The following is a 6,293-nucleotide window of genomic DNA, read 5'->3' on the forward strand; positions in this document are numbered from 1 at the left end:
GCCACTGGTTCAGCTGTGCCTCACAGACGTGCTCCAAAGCCTCCAGTCCTTAACTCTTAAATGCGCTGTCAGCTCCTGGAGATGCATTCAGTATGGTATCTAGATCTAAAATGATGACCAGATGGGAATCTTTTATTTATTTTAGATTAAATAAGAACTTTGTGATGTAGACCTACTCTGTGCGCAAAGCTGGAAATGTCTCCATGTGTGAGTGTGACGCACACAGTTTGCGGTCTTGTGAAGCCTTGTTGAATTCTTTTCTCCACCTCACCTTGATATTTATTGTCTTCCAGACTTAAGAGGTCAGGGGTGTTAATTTCAATCTGTCAAAATGACAGACGGCCTTCAGATTTTTCTGTCAACGTGTAAAAAAAATCTCTGGGTGGACATGAAGTTCCTGAATCGATATGAATGTTATAATTTCCGGCATGTACAGTAACTTTAACTGTAATCAAGTAAAAAAAAGAGACTTTATCACTTAAACCCATTTTATTTAAAATTGTTAAAGAAGTTGAAAAACAGAACAAAACAACAAATGGCAAACGGAAAATAAGCAATTTACGTTGCTTGTCAGGAAGAACTATTTTGTGAGGCGAATTAATTTTGCCATTAGCCGCGCCTGGTGGTTCATGAAAGCCTCGAGTTCCAAGAGAAGAGGAGCTGGCAGGGACAGTTCAGAAACAATTTGGGATGAGAAAAAAAAACTATAAACAGATTAATTTTCTGACAGAAAGTGTAGCTGTGATTTGGTCCTGAATGAAAGCTTTAGTTGACAGCCACTCCCCCCCTTCCCGGTACTGCGCACTGGCGGAGAATCTTTTAGTGGTGCACAGTACCGGACTGTACCGGCTTACTTTCACCCCTGAGTATGTGTACATGTAAAAAAAGCTATATAAACATGTGTATCTTGGTAAAATGTGTAGTGAGTCATCATAATATACATATAATATAGCAGTGAGTGATTACCTGTGGCAATGAGCTGACATCATAGAGCAGTGGATTAGGCTTACAGTGCGGTGACTGTTCAATGAGTTTTTGTGCAAAAGGTTGGTGCTGCAATGATGTGACATAAATCTAAGACATTCATATAGTTGTTTTTATTAGCACATTTTTCATAATCTCAGCACATTTTAACTAACAATTTAAATAAGTAAATATAAAGTTTAAGATTTTTTTATTAGTCTTTTTAAATACGTTTCCAATAACTTATTGGTATTAATGGTTGCACTTTTTTTTTACAATTCACAAAGCTCTGTATACTGTATGTTTGTCTCACATTTTGAATTGTGTGCTGGATAATTTCATTGCAGACTTGTAGGAATATAAGGTACCAGCAGGCAAATCCTCATCCAAGTATCCCAGACTTCATCATAAATCAGGCTAAATTCCCCAGAAAGATGAATGCATAGGGACACTGAACGCAGCACTAAAATAGTATCACCCATGGCTACTTCTGATTGAATGTTTTATCACAGAACATCCTGAGTGGCGGAGAAAAGAAACTAATTCATTTATCCTGCTTAAGTAAAACACTATAACAACCATGTAATTCCCCTGAACAGTTTGCCATTTCCAAGCACTTTGATTTGTCATGTTATCCATGCCTTCATTAATTTTATTTTTTGTCTTCACACAGCAGTGTGGTGGGAATCATTATGAGCGGCAACACAGTCTTTTTTATCCCTTTTGCTTTATCACCTATTAGACGTCTGCCATTGTGGAACCATGACTACAAGTTCATCACTCTACTTTAATAAAAGGATAAAATATGTGGGTCCAGGGTGACAGAAAATAAACAAAGCCAGTATCAGTATCACATGTGATGGATTGCATTAGTGTTTAAAATAAATAGAAAACACTGTAATCCAAAACAGATAGAAATATATCATTCAATGTTTTAACTCAATTTTGTTCATTCATTTTGATACAGACTTTGCAGTAGTGAAACATTCAAACATTTTATATAATGTGCACTGAAGTTCACTGTTTGTTTGTTTTTAATAATTAGTAATTATCAGTGTTTTATTAGTTTAATTTAGAATTACATGAATACAATCTCCTAAAAAGAAGAATGAAAACAATTTGAAAAGCACGAAAACAAAACAAAGCGCTCATGGATTCAAAATTTCATAGTAGTCTCTCACTGATCTTTCTTGATGCTCTGGGCCTTATTTTAGACTGAACACAATTGTAGTCTTTTGCACTCACATGAAACTGGGCCATAAAGGTCATTTTGGATAAATGCATTTATGAAGTGTGATCTGCTTGAATGGAAAAGAAAACTGTGAGACACTGCTGCCGGACACATCTCTGCATTGATAACATGATTGATGTTGATTAGAGATTGCATCTTAAATCAGTTTTACAGGAGATGTCTTCCACGTTTCATTATGTGGGAGCTAGCTGCTTTTAGCACTTAAACGTAATCATGACAATTGTCCCTGATTCAAAGAGTACTATATCACATGTCAAGCTTGCAAAACACCACACATTGTTTTGCTCTTTGAAAAGATCATCTCACCAAACTGGATTGCAGCTTTTTACAATTATTAATGAGGGGATGAAGACATTTTGTCAGTCTATATTGGAAAGCTGAACTTCACTTTTATCTTATTTCATTGACACATGTCATAAAGAAATGCAAATTTAACTGTACACTGAGACCATGACCTGTGTGAATCAGTCTACAATATATTTTTCTTTGAGTGGCATGGCAGGGTTGCCTCTTCCAGCTGGTCCTGAGAACCCCCTCTCTCACCTCTGTCTTATCTGAAAAACCCCGAGGCTGGATGGAGAGTTGAGAAAAGGCTGAAGCCATGGTCTGATGAAAAACGAGGGTGTCACAGCATTGTTGCAAGGTTAGCACACCCACTAATGGAGCTGTGCTGGGGCAGGGTGCCCCGAGGATCGACCCCACCAAGGGGGGGCATGTACAAGCCCAAGATAAACTACTGCAGGGGGCATGGCACTGCCCCAATCCCCACTACTGCCCGCGAAGCAATCACATGCACACGTACACACACACAAACCACCACCTAAGGCTATTGCATTTTTCTGCATTTATAGCTGACCATCACATGCAATGACGAGAACTTCACTGCTCTTTATACAGCACAGCATTATTCAGTGTTGATAAAAAGCTGACTGATGTGACACTGTTCTGTTGGAGTCAGAAGGAAATGATGTCATGTCATTGTTTCAAAAGTTAGCATAGAACTTTTCATTTAGATACGCAAAACATGCTCTGTTTATATAGAAATCTTTATCGCAAARTAACAACCACAAATCGACTACAGTCAAACTTCCGGAAGCATTGTAAAAGTAAAGAGGTTCAAATCACTTGAGCATATGTGTGAACGATATCCTGTTCTGTTCTTTTTCTCAGTTCCATCTACCAAGAACAAACAGTTTATGCAGATTAAATGAAACTRCATGTGCTGCAAAAGAAAACCTGCCCAAGAAGCTTCACAAAATCCTCTGCCACTGATCTAACAAAGCCACTCTTATTCAGGGCAGCAGAGAGAGGCCCACAGGGAGAAAACCTCAAAGACTTTAACAACACCTCAAACCCCAGCCTTCTTGACGGCTTGTTTCTGTCATTACTGAGCTCAAATAGGCTCTGTGGGTGCCAGCGTGAGCATGCCCGTATTAAAGAGAAAATGTGCCTTTGCCCACACATTATCGCTCACATGGCACCGACACCCACAGGCATTATTGCATGGAATTTTCCAGCACTAGTATCTCATCATCAACCGTAATACGTTTCCACGTTTTGCTGTAATTACAGTGCCCGAACACAGAAGTGGTAACAGAAGTCACACTTGCTCACATTGGCCTTTGGACACAAAGGCCAATGTGTTTGCTACTACGAAAACAACAAGGATAAAATAAGTTAACAACACCTAATAAAATGTACATAATAAGTGGCCAATAAACAAATGATAGGGTTGATGGGAAAAATCAAATAGATTAATCTCTGTATACAGTTTGTGCTAATCATGTCTATTTATTTTTATGTCTTTATGATGTGATTTTGTCAAGATTGTACATTTAAACCTTGTTTAACAGCTGAGTGTTCTCACACACCTAATGTAGGAGTTATAATATAACAATATATTGTTACATGACAGTGTAAGGAAATACATTTTATGTTGAAAATATCTTAATTTAGGTGACACTTAAATTGTCGTTTTCAATACAACCCCAGGCAAAAAGTATGGAATCAACAGTCTTGGATGAGCACTCATTCAGACATTTCATTGTGTAAAACAAACTCAGATCTAAAACATGATACAATAATAAGGTCATTCCAAAGCGCAACTTGTTCTCTTTCAGGAACACTCAAAGAAATGAAGAGAAAACGTTGTGGAAGTCAGTGAATGTTACTTTTATTGACCAAGCACAGGAAAAAAAATTAAATGCAATTACTGAATTCTGAGGAAAAAAAGTATGGAAACATGAAAAACAGACAAACAAAAGACCATTCAAAATAAATCACTAATATTTAGTTGCACCACATTTGGCTTTTATAACAGCTTGCAGTCTCTGAGGCATGGACTTGATGAGTGACAAACAGTATTCTTCATCAATTTGGTGCCAACTCTCTTTGATAGCAGTTGTCAGATCAGCTTTACAGGTCCGAGCCTTCTTGTGAACATTTTTTCAATTTCCACCACAGGTTTTCAATTGGTTTGAGATCTGGACTATTTGCAGGCCATGACATCAACTGAATGTGTCTTTCGCCAAGGAATGCCTTCACTGTTTTTGCCCTTTGGCACGACGCATTGTCATCTTGGAAAATTATTTCATCACCTCCAAACATCTGTTCAATTGAAGGGATGAGAAAACTGTCCAAAATGTCAATGTAAACTTGTGTATTGATAGAAGAATGAACCACAGTCATCTCCCCTGTGCCTTTGCCTGACATTCAGCCCCATATCATCAAGGACTGTGGAAATTTGATTGTTTTCTTCAGGCAGTCTTCTTCATAAACCTCACTGGAACAACACCAAACAAAAGTTCCAGCATCATCACCTTGTCCAATGCAGATTATTGACTCATCACTGAAGATAACTTTTATTCAGTCATCCACAGTCCATGATTGCCTCTCCTTAGCCCATTGCAGTCTTGTCTGTTTTGTTGTACTTTTTTGGTTTTCAAGACAAACGGCCTTAAGTTGTTTGACTTCATGCTTTGATGTCTTTCTTGGTCTACCAGTACACTTGGCTTTAACAACCATTCCATGCTGTTTGTATTTGGTCCATATCTTGGATACAGCTGACTGTGAACAGCCCACATCTTTAGCAACCATGCGTGAAAAGTTACCTTCTTCAAGAAGTTTCACAATCCTCTCTTTTGTTTCAAGAGACATTTCTCTTGTTGGAGCCATGGTTCTTGCCGCTCCACTTCGTCCAGCAGCCCTCCAAGGTGTCATGACTGCAGGTGGTTTTAACTGCAGACTAACGAGCAGATCTAATCTGAGGCAGGTGTCCATTTAGGGAAARGAAATTGACTGGGTGTTTCCTTATTTTCTACCTCCACTTTGAGTGATTCCATACTTTTTTCCTCAGAATTGAATGATTCCATATTTTTTCCCTGTGCTTGGTCAATAAAAGTAACATTTACTGACTTCCACGAGGTTTTCTCTTCATTTCTTAAGTTGCACTATGGAATGACCTTATTATTGTATCATGTTTTTGATCTGAGTTTGTTTTACAGAATGAAATGTCTGAATAAGTGCTCATCCAAGACTGGTGATTCCATACTTTTTGCCAGGGGTTGAATTATTCTAAATGGCTACAGAAATAGGCTTATATAGACACAGGAATTAAAATAAACATGTAAATACCATAGATGCACAAAGATGTTGTTGCAATATCTACCAAGATTGCATAAGAACACCCACRGTACCACAGCAGGACCCATTCAACTTCCTCTTTCTTCAAAGCATTGCTATTCCGATAATTTGTACGCCCACCTCGTACTTTATGAGCCTTACCAATTCTATAATTGGACAGCAATCTATCAACAAACAGATCAAGCTGACAGTGTTTCACTCCTACTGGTTCCTGTGCACTGGTTCAGTCACTCTGTGCTGTTCTATTTGAACTCTGACCCATTCCTGTACTAGTGACATTGTCAAATGAATGACAAACAGCAGTGAACTATTCACAACTCTATAGTGACACTATGAAACTTGTCTTCTTTCTCTTTTTTTTATGAAATCCTAGTTTGTTTGTTTGTTTGTGTGTGTGTGTGTGTGTGTGTGTGTGTGTGTGTGTGTGTGTGTGTGT

Source organism: Austrofundulus limnaeus, unplaced genomic scaffold (assembly GCF_001266775.1).
Source record: "Austrofundulus limnaeus strain Quisiro unplaced genomic scaffold, Austrofundulus_limnaeus-1.0 Scaffold10, whole genome shotgun sequence".
NCBI lineage: Eukaryota > Metazoa > Chordata > Actinopteri > Cyprinodontiformes > Rivulidae > Austrofundulus > Austrofundulus limnaeus.